Here is a 17,689-nt window from a genome sequence, read left to right on the forward strand (position 1 = left end):
GTTTTTTTCTGTAAAGGGGTAGCATCAAAAATGCTTTCTTTCGTTGTTGCCACCTTTCTTTGATTTTAACATCGCCAGCAATGCTGCGTTGTGCCCCCTGCTGATATGTATTTACTAGCTCACCACTGCAAATGCAGTACAAAGATCCTAAAGCTAATTTGGAAAAAAGTCTGCAATCCTACATCTTGTATTCAAAATATTTCTGTTGAATTTCCTATGTCTAAGAAATGGTGTTCGAGTAACAGTTAGTTTAATGACTTCAATCCCCTCAAGGGGCACAAGCCAAATGCAAGCTGGCAGGTGCGTCTGCTATATGAAACCTGTACTAATACAGACACACCTAGTGAACCTTCCATAGAAAGTGCGAAACAATCAGTGATGTAATCAACAATGACCCACTTTGTCTTCGCTTAGTGGACTGGATTTAGGCGTCCAGTGGATGGCATTATTTCGTAAATAATACTTGGATTTCACAATAAAAATGTGTGGTTAAACTGTGGCCATCCCATATTTAATCGCTCAAACCTTTGACTGTATGCAGTGTCGTTCCTTTCACAACATACGATTTAAAGCATAAAAATAAATACGGTAAATTAATTCTTTCTATGCATTTTAAGCTGATATTAAAAGAATATGTGTGTTTCTGAAAATCTATATAAAAACAGTTTGCGAGATAGAGTGTTCATGTAATATGTGTTGTCCCACAGAAACATGATGATCTGAAGTGCAAGCAAAATGTTCGCCTGTGAGATGTGAACAAATATATAATTGACTTTGAATAATAAAACAGGTTAAACAACCTTTTTTTGCAAATGCGTCGTCGTTCTTAGTTTTTGCGCAATAAACCACACACCTTACCTTCCTTTATTTCCATGTTGCATGAGTACGTCGGATAAAAGTAGCTAATCATGTATGTACACGACGTGCTCTCTTAATCTATACAAACTATTTTCCAAAAGCTGATACTTTAGAGAATTAGCTGGGAAAGTGGTGACCTTTCACCCTTAAAGGAGCGAAGCTTTAAAATGGGGGACAATGGGGTATTTCTTTGGTGCCAGCACACAATGTTTTGACAGACACGCAAGGGGCTTTTGTCTGGGCAGGGCCAGCAGTGGAACCCTCTTGGTTCAGAGCAGTGGTCTTTAAACTTTTTTTATGCCGTGCCCCCCCCCCTCCTCCTGCCCCCCCCCCCCCCGAAAAAATCATTAGGACTCCCCTCACATTTTTTTTCAATTTTTCTACTAAACTAGCAATGTTTAGATAATGTCGAGGCTTATTTAAACATTGCATTTAAGTTCTGTTACAGTTTTAAAAATGCAATCAGATACATGATTACCGAAGATACTATTCTGTTCAGGCAGGCTTTACTAATGTGTATGCACAGTGTGATAATTAGAAATGGAGGTGGTGGTTTTGAGGAACATTTGGGGTCCCTTCCCTTGTGACACCCTCCCCCAACCAGGATATACATGGCAAACGATGTTACTGATGGCCTATTAGGGAGTGGCCTACTGCCGCTCGTGTTTTATTCCACGGAAAACAAAGCAGTGTTGACAGCATAATGGTTGTCTCCCTCCCCCCATCAGTTGAAGCCCCTTCCGCCTGGGGGCCCGCCCCCCCCCCCCATTTGGAAGACCCTGCTTCAGAGGAAGACTCGGCTTGTGAGGAGCGAGAGCCTTCCCATTGTCCTGTGATGTGCAGCTTGGGACTGTTGCCACAGAGGGAGGGGCAGTGAATACAGGGGGTGTATCCTTACAGCAGCTGGAAGAGGGGGGCTGAATTACCTACATTTTGAAGCAACAAAAACGGAAAACTGCTGAACAGTGTAACCACGACCACCTACCCTTCTCTAGGCCTGCGTAGATCAAAACACTGCTGGGACTAAAAGAGAAAAAATAACGAGGCATGTGAGATAAAGTAGTGGGTGAGATGAGTTACTGGGTGAATCGATAATTGACCATTTAATACAAGCACTGATGATCCTGTTTTGGCACGAGATCTGCCTTTGAATCCCAGGCCGCAAGCACCTGTCGATCCTGCTGATCGTACAGACAAGTGAGGCATTATTGCCTGTGCTAGAAAAAAGCAGGCAGCCGTAAATTAGCAAGCACCTTCATCCTTATCCTTGTTTGTGGTAGTTGGAGCAGGAGATCTCTCCTGGAGGCAAGGTCAGTATTAGCGCTGGTGGCGTCCAGTGCGACAATTTTTTGGGGCGCCCCCCTAAATGTTCCCCTTCTCTGATGCCCTCACTACCTTCCTGCAAAAGTTCTCCATATCTCGCCAGAGCCTCTCTCTCAAATACATTTCACTGTTTAAAAGCGCTGGTAAAAGCAGACTTTACTAACCCACTCGGCTATCTACAAAAAAAGACAGATCTATTCTTTACAGCTGGCATATTAACCGTCTGCACTACTTTATGGCGAGTCAAAACTGCCACTAGACAGAATTTCGATCCCCCTCTCTAGCAGGAACATTATACACACGAGTTGTCGTTACATTTTTTTTGCCGCCTGAAAGCTGGACACACAAGGAAGGAACTCTGCAGCAGGTGTTTTTCACGTTACTGCTAAATACAGCAACCCCCCCTGACTCAGCGCCTCCCCTCCAGGTTAGCGCCCAGTGCGACCGCACCAGTCGCACTGCCCTGCTTGGAGAAATTGATTCACTTAAAAGAGATAAAATGGCACATTTTATAGCACAATTTCCTAAAAATTGGAGTAAAAATGCAAAAGATTTGACAGTTATGAAGGACACTCATTAATGATCCAGCACTTAAGGTTGCAGAATGATTACGACCAGTGTTTTTTTGGAGGGGGTGGTGCGGCGTGTGGTTCTCCACTCAATAATATATTTGATTTTACTGAACCAAATCCACCAAGATGAATAGGTGTCACAAGATGTACAGTTAATTTGAATATGCAAAATCTAATAAGCAGCTTCCTTCACTTCCACCTTCCCCTTCGTTTCATTATTACTGCTCTACCCCTTCCTATGAGAATATCGAAAGGATAACATGATTGGTGGGAAATTGAAAGGGGAAGGATGGAAACATTAAGTCACCCCCGTGTTATGAACTATTTCTCAATGTCTGGACATCTGCTTTGGGGAAGCCTTTAATGGTGATGAGTTGAGCAACTAATGCCCAATATCTCAATTATTCTGTTGAGGAAACTATTGAAAATGATGACTCGTGAATGACAATGTTTAATTATATTCAGTCCAGGCATGCTTTAGAGTTTTGAGTGGGCCACAGAATGGGGTTAGTTGTGCTAGCAGTACTAGACAGCCTTGATAAATCGCTCAGCATCATTGGCATCGTTAATATAGTTTATTAGTTCTCTCTGCAGCTTTTCCCACCATCATGCTTACTAGACTGACTGGCGCAGTCGCGGCTGAACAGTAAGTCAGTCTAGAGAAAATACCCAATAAAGTCATCATATTTCTCCTTGCCTCTCAATGCAGGATATCTACCTGTGGTGTCCATCAAAGGTCAAGATTATTCCTTTTTTAATACAAGAGAACCCTATTCAATCTTACTTCAGCAGGAGCTACATAATGCCTATAGAAAGCTGACATCTAGCTCTATTTTTGGAAGTTAAAACAAGCTCTGAGTGCTGAAGGGATTCAAGATGTCCAACTCTTATTGCAATATCAATTCCACAGAAATAGAACTGCTATTCACCACACAGCCACCTAGCACCAGGCAATCTTTCTGCCTTCCAGGGAAGGCCGACCCATATGTCAAAATTACTGCCAAAACAATTCATTTTCCTCTTGCTTGCCATTTGGATGGTTGCAGTATTTGAGCTCTAGGGCTTAGGGAGCTGAACATGGGGGCAGGAAGAATGTTGGTTCTTTAGGGTAGGTTTGTGGACTAATGCCAGGATGGATGGGTCCAAACTCTTTAAAAAAAATCTATTATTAGCTTTCAGTGGGTTTCCTGCCCCCACGCAAGTACGTCTGTTGGAGCACTAGGGGTGGGGGATGCACCTCAATGTCATTACAGGCTGGACTCCGCGCCGCCGCTCCGGGAGACCACAAATCCCGGCAGGCCTCGCGGCGGCGCGTGTGCAGTGACGCGGGACGTCGCGCAGCAGAGGGCGCCAGAGCCCTAGAAAGGGAGGAGAGCCCCGGCAAACGGGGGGAACCTGAAACTGACCTGAACCTTGCCGCCACCGCCACGAGAGTCACTTGGGCAGAGAGCAGCAGGCGCGAAGGAGCGCAGACACCGACGCCGCCACCGCCAAGAGTCCCAGGGCACCGGACTCCGCGCCGCCGCTCCGGGAGACCACAAATCCCGGCAGGCCTCGCGGCGGCGCGTGTGCAGTGACGCGGGACGTCGCGCAGCAGAGGGCGCCAGAGCCCTAGAAAGGGAGGAGAGCCCCGGCAAGCGGGGGGAACCTGAAACTGACCTGAACCTTGCCGCCACCGCCACGAGAGTCACTTGGGCAGAGAGCAGCAGGCGCGAAGGAGCGCAGACACCGACGCCGCCACCGCCAAGAGTCCCAGGGCACCGGACTCCGCGCCGCCGCTCCGGGAGACCACAAATCCCGGCAGGCCTCGCGGCGGCGCGTGTGCAGTGACGCGGGACGTCGCGCAGCAGAGGGCGCCAGAGCCCTAGAAAGGGAGGAGAGCCCCGGCAAGCGGGGGGAACCTGAAACTGACCTGAACCTTGCCGCCACCGCCACGAGAGTCACTTGGGCAGAGAGCAGCAGGCGCGAAGGAGCGCAGACACCGACGCCGCCACCGCCAAGAGTCCCAGGGCACCGGACTCCGCGCCGCCGCTCTGGGAGACCACAAATCCCGGCAGGCCTCGCGGCGGCGCGTGTGCAGTGACGCGGGACGTCGCGCAGCAGAGGGCGCCAGAGCCCTAGAAAGGGAGGAGAGCCCCCGCGTCGCGGGACGCGAGCGGGACGCCCGGGGCTAAGCCCGGGCAAAGGGCGGGCCCTCTACGGCCCTCATCGGCACGAAGAGGCAGGAGCAGGGCCAAGAACGCTGTTCAATCTCATCTAAGTAAGGGCTGCCACCCTTTTACTCCTGTATTTGTCTGGATCAGCATATTGTCTGTCATCCCAAGGACTACTTCTGCTGACACTAATATGCCTAAACCTAAAGCATCCTCCGCTCCAATTAACACAATTGAAAACTACATGGTACAGAAAGTTGCCAAAATCAATCAGGATAGGAGGTCTTCTTTGGGTCTTAGCTACTCTCCGGACATGCTTATTGGCAACACACCTCCACCAGTCTCAATTCTTGACATCAGTAATGAGGTCTTTCAAATACCCGATACTAACTCATTGACCCAACTACTAGTTGAAATTAATGAACCAGCCCCCGAGTGTACTATTGACGTTGAAAGTAATACCCTAGAGGAGGAAGCCCCTACACCGGTGCCAGCCCCTAGAGTAACGAAGAACAAGGGTAAAAACATACCAAAAAGGGGCGGACTTAGATCGGGTAAAAAATGTCTTGAGGCCTCCTCAGAGGATAAACATGGTGACGACACTGAGAATAATGGGGGAGGTGGAATCCATCTAGACGAAGATCAATTCAAAAAGCTACTGAATGCCATAGATAACAAAATTAAAACGATTACCAAACCACTTTTAAGTAAAATTGATGCGCTCACAGCAGAGGTCACTAGATTGGGATCGCTTCTGCAAAAAACTATAACAGAAACACCTAGGCCTGCCCAAACAAATTTGACAATGGCAGTCCCTAAAAACACTAAAGCCATAATCTGCCCAGATAGCGCCGCAAGCACTTCCCAAAACTCTACGCACCAATCTGGCCATGGGGGAGAAGGGATAGGAACTATAAATCCAGCCCCGAGGGTTGAGGACTCAGCAGGGCCTGCTACCAGAAATACCAACGAGATAGAGAACTTGGATAGGGGTCCTGTAGAACTAATAGTAGAAGCTTCCCCATTAATCCTGGTTCTAGCAAACGTTCCTCAATTAGAACCAGGACAAGAGGAGAATATCCCTTCATTGATAAACAAATCACTCCATTGGTTATCCAAGAATATGGCTTTTAAACCAGGAGGCAGGGATCAACTGGCACAAGAAATAGTAAAAGCTAGAAGGGTCGAATGGATCGGAGGTGGCTGTAAAAAGTTTAGGGGGGATTGCGTGGTGTTGCACCTCTCAGATCCCGAAGTCCTACCAAACATTCTAGCTAATATATACCCCCCTCAGCGAAGATCAACAGAAATTGTGCCATTAACGCTGGACTTCTTTTATACAAAAAGGGGAAACGCCATAAATCCAACGTTGCTAAAAACTAAATGGAACCCCGTTATTAGAAAAGCCAAATACCCGCCAATCAAAAGTAACTGGGGAATTACGTTAGAAAATAGGTTCTCTGCCATATCAGGATTAAGCCAATGTGATTGACTGGATAGCCAGAGGAGTGTAGGGCATTTAAAGTTTATAGAGGTTCATCATGGGAATCCTAGTCTTACTATGCTAGAAGAAACAGATCGTAGGACACCCGACCCTAGAGGTTGTACCACTGAACTAGTGGAGAACAGCTCATCAGCTGCCCAACCAGGTATTACATTGATTGAAGCAAGATCCCTATCTGATGAACCTTCCCCTAACCTGACTACTCCCTTAAATAAGAGGAGTATGGAAAGAGGAAGTCCCATCAAGATTATCTCTTGGAATATTGCAGGTATCCAACATAAAACTGAGACCCCGGAATGGTGTGACTTTATAGATTCTTATGACATTGTACTGTTACAAGAGACATGGGCAGTGTCACCAGTATTTCGCCTGGGATTCTTGAACTTTTATGTGCCCGCGAAGAAGAATCTAAAAGGACGCCCTTCAGGGGGTTTAATCATCTGGTTACGGCAAACTCTGCAATGTACTACTAAGCAGAATCTTATTCCCAATAGTGACCTACTTTCTATCCTGCTTACTTGCAACGATGGTTGCAAGCTGGCAATATATAACATCTATGCCAGGGGGACTCTAGGGGGTGTACCCTCAGATATAGTAGTAGATCTAGATGCGGACATAGAGAAGCTATCTACCCAGTATAACATATTAGTAGGAGGAGACCTAAATACAACATTTGAACCTCTAGGCTGTGAGGACAATGATCTGACCTACGAAGAAGACACCAAATGGGGAATTCCTCAGTTAGACATTCCAGTGGTTAAAAAATGGTCACAAGTAGCTATTCAGGTGAAAAGTTTATGCCTATCCAGAGGATTGAGGGCAGTAAATGGCCGTACTCCTTCCGATGCTCAGGGTAGGCATACCTTTGATAACCTAAGATCAAGTAGCAGAATCGATTATATTCTGATAGATATTAGAGTCTGGAACAAAGTGATCGATATGCAGGTCATATCCAGGCTGGAGAGTGATCACAACCCTCTGTCTTTAATATTTAACCTTGAACAAAAAATCATGACAGAAAATTTAGCTAGGAACTTTATGACCTCAGACGTTGTTTTATCAAACGACATTCGTAATGTTAGATGGGCAACGTTAGTGGCCAATGCAGAGGATAGGCAGGTCCTTGAGGGGCTAGTTACTGATGAAGTTGCCAGACTGCAGGCTTTAATGAATGATGGAAATTTTAAAATGATAATTGAAGAGTCACAGCCAAAGTTCTTTGCCAACCTCCAGAAATTATTCTTGAAAGCTGGCAAGAAGAAGAAGGGAAATGGACAATCTATAAAAAAGGGTTGGTACGACCAATCATGTAGAGTAGCAAGGCATAACCTTAGTAATGCTCTTAGATCTAAAACGGGAGTTCTGAAAGCCAGAGATGAATATAGAAAAACCCAGGCAAAGGCAAAAAAGCAATGGGATGAGAATCTCTGGTTAGAACTGAAGAAGGCATGTGCTGACAAACATCAGAAAGAGTTTTGGGCCATACTAAAATGGGGTTCAGGGGGTGTAGCGGAATGCCCAAAAAATCATGTCCCGAAAGAGTCTTGGGTTGACTTCTTCAAACCCCAATACGCTGACAATATAGGACAACAGGTAGTTCCTCCTCCAGAAAGGGTCTTCTTTGCCAATGGACCATTCACACTAAAAGATGCACATGAGGCAATGGATGGAGTGACCAGAGGCAGGGCACCAGGCATTGATGGTATACCGGCTGACGTTTTCTTATTAGATAGAGATAGCTGGTGTAAATATTTCGTATGGCTCGGGAATGCTATCGCACAGGGGGCGAAGATTCCCTCAACGTGGAAAGGAGCAGAAATTATTCCAGTTTACAAAAAAGGAGATAAGGCTCTAGCAAGCAACTACAGGCCAATCAGCCTTATCGACTGTGCCCAAAAATTGATGGGTAGGCTGGTTCAAAACAAGTTGCAAGCCTGGATAGTTGACAAGGACATTCTTTCGCCTTATCAAGCTGGATTTCGCCCTTTAACCAGCTCTGTTGACCAAGTGTTTCACTTTTTAACTTTATATTGGAAGAGCGTCACCCTGCTAAATGGTCCCCTGTTCGCTGTTTTTGTTGACCTGAAGGCCGCATTTGATTTAGTTCCGCGTCAAAAACTTTGGGATGTTTTAAGGGATTTAGGAATAAGCCCGGAACTACTAACTTTGCTTGTAAGACTCCACGAGAACAACTACGCCCGGATTAGGTGGGGAATCCAGGGGGAGGTCACGGAAACCTTTCCTGTGGAGAGAGGAGTAAGACAGGGCTGTGTCCTGGCCCCCACGCTATTCTCCCTCTACATAAACGGCATTGTGGATTTTCTGAAGCAAACTCCGACGGATGCTCCATTACTGGATGGGAAGCGAGTTCCAGTACTTATGTTCGCGGACGATACCTTGCTGGTCTCGCGGACCCCTAGTGGTCTACAAAAGACACTAAACGCTTTTGGAGAATTCTGCCGGATCCGAGGCCTAGAAATAAATATATCAAAGACAAAATTTATGAATCTGAATCCCTCCAAGAAATACAAGGGGAAAATGGTTCACAATGGGGCTTTCCTAGAAGAAGTTGGCGCCTTTACCTATCTAGGCATCTCTATGAATGCTAGCATGAATTGGAGATCTCACATGGACTTTGTAATGTTAAAATATAATCAGTTGGCAGGGGCAATAGCCAAGAAGCATAAAACTTCATTTACAAAACCAATACAGCCAACATTGGAGATCTACGGCATGAAAGTGCTGGGTGCATGTCTTTACGGGTCAGAACTTTGGGGCTTCACCAATTTGAATGCTTTATCAGCGGCAGAAAATAAATTCCTGCGAGGCTTAATCAGGGTCCCACAGAGTACCCCCTCCACTCCTCTCCTTTATGATCTGGGGAGGAAAAGGATTGAGGACATGATTAGACTTCGCCCCCTCCTATACTGGAGGCGTATAAAAACCACCCCGGAACTGAGCCACTATGCTGCTGCCTTATTGGATGTTGCCAATTCTGATACCTTTCACAAAGTAGTTTGGTTAAAAGAGGTGAGGAAACTACTTCAAAAATTGCACCTTGAACACTTGTGGTCCGAAACTGACCCAGATGACTTTCCTTCCAAGAATACATTAAAAAAGCTATATTGGGAAATGATAAATAATGCCGTGTTGGTCTCCAGCCAATCCCCCGCCCTGACATCCCAGTTTCTAGAGATAAAAACTCTCCCTATGTTTGAATTGTACTGGGATCTGATCTCCAAGCCTCTAGATAGGAAATTGTTTTTCCAGTTCAGAGTCGGCACCCTACCCCTAAATGCTTTTACTGTTAAATGGTCCCCTGATAACGTTAGCACATGCTTTTATTGTAAATCCCATGTAGAAGATATTTTGCACTTTCTATTCGTATGTCCATTATACGCTGCCCCAAGGAGCAGGTGGCTGAAACCGGCATGCAAAAACCTGGGCACAAGGAGATGTCTCGAGGCTTACAGGGTCCTGAAATCAAATTGTGCCCCTCAACTTGCAATTGCAGTGGCCAAGTTCCTGGGATGGGCTTGGATAATACGCACACGCACTTTAAAACCCCCATGAACTACATGAACTTCCTTTGGTCTGTGATGATACTTTTAATGTGAAAAATTTTAAAGATTCTTATTCGCCAACAATGCATTATTGCATGTTATTTAATATGTTTTTTTACTATTAGATTAGTATTTATTATGTTTAGATAGGGATGAAAGCTTTTATGACAATGTTGTCGAATAAAGTATTTAAATTTGAATTTGATTACAGGCTGGCACCCACCACATTTTTATTTTAATTAGCAAATCGCGGGGATTTAGTGAACTTGTTGTCCCTCCAGGGTAGGGCAGTGTTGGAAAACGAGGCAGCATCTGTGAGGCTTGCACAAATAACATGACTACATTTGTCCTTCACTGGGAATCAAACACCCAATTGTAGTGCCTGACTCTCAGAGGGTAGCGTTGCAAAGCAGTCTGAGGCTTACTCAAGGGAGGTGTTGGGGGCTAGTAATCACCATTTGCAGGTGTGTAAAAATAACACTCAATAATTGATTGCCCAGTCTGTACTTTGCTTTATAAAAGTAAGAGTACATTTATTAACACACACTACTCAATACTATGCACCAATTTACAAATATACATAAGCTGTTGGAATTACTTTGTGACATTGCATAACATCTCCACCCCTTCTGTGTGGGGTGGGGTCTAGTACCACCACTCCCATGTATGCACATCATCTTGCCCTCAATGCAATTAGTTGAACATAACCTGGGGCGTGGGCCCTGCACACTGGCACCATGCCAGGGGCGACCCTCCCCATTACCTCAACAAGCATTAAAAATGGGTACACCTGCCTTGGTGACACATGACCCTGACTGAGCATCTCCTACTGACCATAAAGTATGCACCTTTATATCTTAAGGGCTAGCAGTCTGGGGTCTACACCTAAGTGCAGCAGCAAGAATACAGGTTTAAGCACACTTTAGAATGAGAGTACTCAGCACAATTGTGGATCATTAGAATGCATCGCAATTACAGCCACTAACGGCATCACAGACAAAATCATAGGATTACGCCCACACAGCCAGACACCCTAGCAGGAATGTCGGCCAACATAACCCCATTTTGCTTATGACATCACCTTACACCAGTATTTGACATAAAACATGAACATCATTCCCCCTGGAAGAAATAACCATTAGTAAATCCATTTCGGTGCAATTACATCTCTTCACCTCCAGGGAACGCCCTCCTCCAAACATCCCAACTCAGCCCTTCACTCCTGGATGCACTCTTCAGTACACCCTCAGCTGTAGAACAAAAGTTCCAGTCCAGAAGATGTTAAATGCTGGCTGAGCCCTTGAGGGGTTATTCCTTTTAACTCCCCAGGAAACTTGGGGAGGGACGTCTCCTCGTGCTGGGGGGGGGGGAGACTGTGCTTCTCCAGCAGCTCCCCCAGCACCTTTGCATTTATGTGGTAGTGACCCCGGCCTCCTGGGCCACCACGAGCAAAGAGAGCAGCTGTTTGACCTTGCAGGCCAGTCCTGGCCTGCAAGGCATTATGGGAAGGCTTGCATATTAGATGAGCGTCTCTCCCGCTGCATTGGGGAGAGACCCGATGTGTGCCTCCAGCCGCTGTTGCCGTCCTTGGGAGAGTCCGGTCCCACCCAGACCCCGAGGTAGGTGATACAGCTCAGGGAGCCCACCCCTGGCTGTTTCTGCTGTTTGTGGGGCAGGGCCCCCGCACCTCCTTTCCGGGGCCCCGGTACCACCCGGGCACCCTGCATCAGGCATACATTGGAGGGCAGCTCGTGGAGCCCACCCCCCAGAGATCCTTTTTAAGAAACTTACCTCCAGAGGCTACCCTAGTAAACTAGTAAAACGTGCTATGAAAAGAGCGTGGTATGCCCAACGTGAAAATTTACTCCAGCCACATGATAAGAAACCACTAACAAGGATTACCTGTGTCACTACATTCAGCACAGTAAGTAATAAGCTGACAATACTAGTGAGAAAACACTGGTCAGTACTGGACCCACTAGAACTAACTACATGAACTCCCCTTTTTTCCTTTAAAAGAGAGCGCAATCTTAAAGATCACTTAGTCAGAGCATCCATACCAGCTAGAAAAAATAACACTATTACGGCCTGTTTCAATCTGCCCTCAATTCTTGGACACTACAAATGTTACCACTGCATGGCATGCTCTTCCACAAAAAACACCAACGTTTTTGAGTATGATAACTGTAAGCATGTTCTAAAGTCATTTACATACTGCAATTCCAAAAATGTAATATACTGCATTGAGTGCCCGTGCCAACTATGCTATATCGGCCAGACAACCCAGCAGATCCAAGACCCGAATCTCACAACACAGAAGTCGAATCCACTGCAAAGTGCTCACGGCACCGCTGGTGGAACATTTTCTGTCACTGGGACATTCTGAAACTGACTTCACTTGGCAGGTGGGAGACAGCCTGATACCCAGCACAAGGGGTGGAAACAAACAATCCATACTCAATCGCTTAGAATGCAAATGGATCTACAACTGCAAGACAATTGAAAAGGGATTAAACAATCTTGATGAGTGGAACACCTATGTTTGATACCATTGCCAATTGGGCACTCCTGGACTTTTTCAAAATGCTCGATGCACATGATCATTTTGTTGAGCTTCGCCATCCCTGCATTGTCAATTGTTACAATTTATGGTAAATCCTGTACATGCCTGACAGTTGTTGCAATACGTGTTTTCCATGAAAAGAATGCACTTAGCCTGCAGGAATTTTCTAGGTTATGCATTCACGACCTATCCATATGTTACAATGTTTGTCACCAGTGTAAGAACTACACATTACAAACCAAGTCATTACATCCACTTGCAGTAGGGGGCGTGCTGTACTTAGGAATAGTATTGTTTACTACTCCAACTCCATTGTGCGTAACAGTAGGGAAGGTGTTGGAATAGTAAATTATACTATTCCTTAGGTTAGCGTGCCCCCTACAGTAAGTCGATGTAAGAACTTGCATTGTGAGGAGGTCACGGTTCCGTTTGAGGAAGAGGAGGTTGCCCGCCGGCGGTGCAAGCCCCAATATAATTCTTGACGACATCGAGCCGGAACAGCGTCGTGCGATGCCGCTTCAGATGTCAAGAGAACCCAGGGGTTCTATGTTGTCGCCTGAGCACTCTGTGGACATGCGGGGCTCAGGAGAGGAATGGGAGAAGTCTAGAGACCCACTAGAGAACCAGGATGCCTCTGTACTTGGGGAAGCCAGTGGTCTGCATACTTCCCCGGACACTGGCATTCTCTCTCTCCACCTACAGCTTTCCCTTGGTGACCTCCAACTCGACAACGCAGGCCTAGCAATTTCTACCGGAGCCCACCACTGTGCTCCAGAGCCATAAGTGATGCTAGTATCTAAATCCTCAGGGTACTGAGAGTGGTGGGGGGTCAACGGGGGATTGATATAGGCCATCTTATTTACGATTAACTCAGTCTAACATGTTCTTTGTGGAAAAAGTATCAACCTAAAGTTGGTTTACATACGGTATTACCAAGTATACTCTGCAGTAATCCTCGTAGTGATTGTACTACACTACACTGCACTACAACAGTGACACTAACCTGAACTCAATATTTAAGGGTGTTTTAAGCACTGGTTTACATTTATTCCTTTAAAAGTGAGTATCTTGTGATATACTGATTGGACTTATGTCATTTTGGTCTCATCTTATTTCTGTAAATATAGTCTATTTTCCTAATCCTGCATGGTGTCTTTTTGTGGTGTAAATTACCATGTATGTGGGTTGCACAAATACTTTATATATTGCCTCTTATGAAAAGCCTGCCTGCTCTGCATCAAGCTACCAGAGTGTGAGCACAGGCTATGTGAGCATAGGTGTGTATCTAGCTTACCCTGACTAGAGTGGTGGGTTTGCCCTGGCTTAGGTGCATACTCTAGCCATCCAGAAACCCCATTTCTAACAAGATCCAATGTTACTAATTTTCTCAAACTACAATCTATGTAAACATTTAATGCCTTTCATCCCATGCAGGAATTTGTCAGTATGTACAGAACTTCAGTGAGAACTGCTTTGAGCACAAAGATATGTGTTTTAGACATGTAGGACTAGTGTGTGAGGAAGCAACATATATGGTATCAGCTGAGAATAAAGGAGATGGTGCTAGATGGTATCAGTGTTGGTGAGCCAGACGTTGGTGTCAGGGGTAGGAGAGGAAGAAGGAGTGGAAAGGAAGAAACAGTGCCTCAGTCACTAAGATAACTTAGCCTGTGCTTGTCCATGCTCCACAGAAACGGAATCTCTCGGATGGAGAATATAGCGCGGATTTCCTTGCAGTTGTAGCACGGGACGTTCACAGAGATAGGAGGATGTGAACATATCATCCTACGCACTCAAGGGGTTAAAAATGTCTTTTAACAAATAAGATCTACTTCTCCTAGTAATGTTTTGTTTACTGAATGTTACCTCCAAGGTTCAAAAGATTTCTTATCACACTAAATAGGTGTCTGTGCGTTCTCGGAAACCGAGTATTCACTTATCAGTAAAAGAAAACAGTGACTGCCTTTCGGGAAACGTGCGTGAAAGGTTAGGACTGCTCTTCTTCAAACTTGCACCTGAGAGAGCGCCATGTTATTTTGAAAAATTTGTAGGGGTGCGCCATGATCCCGAGTAGTCAGCACCCACATATTTAGAGGATCTTACTAATGTAGTTTAGAAATGTAACCTTAGGCTGGGAATCAGTGTAATATGAGTGATGTGTTTATTAATCATAGACTAATGTTGTGCCTTAATCAAAATGTGATGCTGCATAACGTAGAAATGTATTCGCATGTGAAATGTTGCATTAACAATGATGTGCCTTAAGGGAATAATACATGTGCATATTAATGAGTGGATTAATATGGGGTTTAATGTGAAGAATATATTGCTTGCAGAACTGACGTTTTATAGGGATACAATGTATTGTCATGTCATGTTAGAAGCGCGTTTAAAAGTGCAAAGGCCTGGACATGCCGAAGCCAGTAGAGGCCTAACTGTATTTTTCTTTGGTTAGCCTCAGTCAGAAAAGAATGATTTCTCTCACTTGGGAAAAGCTGTCCTCAGCAAATATTAAATTGTAACTTCGAATGTTGTAAGGATGGTCTCACGTATTCTAGCTCGCAGGTGCAAGGCCACAAGGCTCGTTGGGTAGAAAGGTCCATTGTTTAAAAGTTAGTATAGTGGGCGCGAGTGCAGAGACGTTGCCAAGGAATTTGGGAGTGCAACATTCAGCGGAGTAGGTGCCTGGGACCCAAGGACACACCAAAGGACGCTTGATGGAAAGGTGCCATAGTGGAAAAGTCCGAAGATCTGTACCTGCCAGAGGGGCGTATCTCTGGGCGTGTCAACGGTTTTTGGGGTTTTGTATTAGGGACCGCACCCGAGGGTGGAGGGTCAGTCCAGAGCAGAGATAGGCAGTTGTGAATTTAAGGCAGAGTAAGGTGTAAGAAGGAGCATCTTAGAACGAGCTCAGAAATTGAAGCAAGTTATTGGAAGGTGAATGTACTTCTTAGGAAGTCATCACGGCTGACACCTTTATTCTTGCTGGGTAATTCGTTAAGTAGGGATGTCACCTTAGAGTTAGTGTAGGGGCAGTCTAATTTTTTTGTTTTCTTTTGTAAATGCAGTCTCAACTTTCTACATTGTTGGTAATGGTATGTCTGATGCTTCTCAAATTGACCCTGATCTTTATTTTGAATCGTCTGAGACTCTTGCGTAGGATTACCTTTGTATTAGTGCCAGTCTATTTCCTGAATCTTTTGCTGAGATGTTTGTATGTTCAGTTATTTTTGGCTTTGTAATACATTTTCAAATTTTCTGTTGGTGGTCAGTGGTCCTTTGAGCCTAATTTGGATTTGTGTTATAAAGTTGTTTAAAGATATGATTGCAAAAGTCTACCCTCTACGCTTCTAAGACGGGGAAAAAGATCCAGTTGACCTGACCTGGGATTCTAGAAAATGATAAGAAAATCTAGATAAGAATCCCAGCTTCCCCAGTTGGTAGCAGAGGATGGTTCCTCCCAACACCCCTGAAGAGTGTAGCGGAGGGGAGAGGACAATGATTACAGGGAATCGAGTGGTGCATCTAGTCGAGGTACCTTGAGTGCAGCAATAAAGGCAGAAAAAATTGATGTGATGCGGTTAAAAGCAGAATTGGATGAAATTGTGGAAGGAAACCTGCCCTTAGAGCGGATTGAACTTTACGAACCAGATGAGTTGCAGTTTGTAGCGAAGGATGTGAAGCTAGATCGACCCATGAGAAACTGACTGCATTAGCAAACAAATATGATGTGGATCTGTCTAGGACAAAAATGCTGCAGGGTAATCGCCGACAGCAGTATACTGATCAGGACTTGGAAGAGAAAAGGGTGATTGGACTGAAGACTCATATTCGAGAACTGATTATAGGGATATGAGCTTGGAGCAGACCTGACAAATGGGAAGAAAGGTGTTCAAAGAAAAAGAGTGTTAGAAGGAATGTGGTAGAGACACCTCCTCCAGGAGGAAGAATGGCAGGAATTGGAGCATACCCTTTACGGGAAGTGGCCAATGGAGGGTATGTACATGTGTCCTGGAGTCGAGGAGATTTGGCTGCCTTTACGAATGATTTCCCAAAGCTGAGAGAGAGCCCAGTTGAAAGGTACAAGCAGGTAGAGAGGTTTGTTAAGATCTCGAAGGTGCTGTGGATTGATTTGAACACCTTGTTTTATATTGTGGTTCCGGGAGATTTGTGGTTAGCATGCAAGATTGCTATTGAATGGCCCACTGTGGAGCCAGAGAGGGATGCTGTTACGAAGGGCCCGTCACCACTGGTGAATCTTCTGGCCCTACGCAGCTGCAGTGTAAGAAAAGCACTATCATTTACCCAACGAGGTAGCACTTACTGGATTAGCCAGTAGAAAGTACTCCTGTTGAGTAGAGATATTGCACAAAACGGTGCATCTTCGTGGATAACTATGCAGGGCAGGATTCATTCTGGCACAAGGCTCCTGTTACAAAAAGTTAAACCTCAACAGGAAGCACTTACAAATATAAATAAAGCAGGTGCCCGAGTTGAAGCTCAAATTCAGTAACGTTTTAATCAGCCCAAATCATTAGTGAGCACGGTCGAGGCTGGTCAAGTGTGCTTTAACCCCATATCTGCCATCGAAAATTATCTGTAATACCCGAGGGAGGTCTTTGCATCCCTGAGTTTCTCGAGCGCAATCCCGGTTCCTGTGACCAGGAGGCTGCTTTCTCCTCACCTGCTGCCCTGCTCGCTCTCCTACCCTTTATACACAAGAGGCATGTGAACACGCATAGAAGCCCTGCACCACACACTAGCGGTGTCAAACGTCTTCCCGCCCTTTCCCAACTATGATGGAAAGCTCACTCAAGGGACCTCGGCGCATTTTGGCACAGTGGCAAGTTACAGGCACACATGGTCAGTGGAGACAAATCTTCTGGCCCTTTACGCAGCTGCAGTGTAGGAAAAGCACTTTCATTTACCCAACGAGGTAGTACTGATTAGCCAGTAGAAAGTACTCCAGTTGAGTAGAGGTATTGCACAAAACGGTGGCATCTTCGTGGATAACTATGCAGGGCAGGCTTTATTCTGGCACAAGGCTCCTTTCACAAAAATTAAACCTCAACAGGAAGCACTTACAGATATAAATAAACCAGGTGCCCGAGTTGAAGCTCAAATTCAGTAACGTTTTAATCAGCCCAAAAATT

The sequence above is a fragment of the Lissotriton vulgaris genome, chromosome 2_2 (assembly GCF_964263255.1).
Source record: "Lissotriton vulgaris chromosome 2_2, aLisVul1.2, whole genome shotgun sequence".
Classification (NCBI taxonomy): Eukaryota; Metazoa; Chordata; class Amphibia; order Caudata; family Salamandridae; genus Lissotriton; species Lissotriton vulgaris.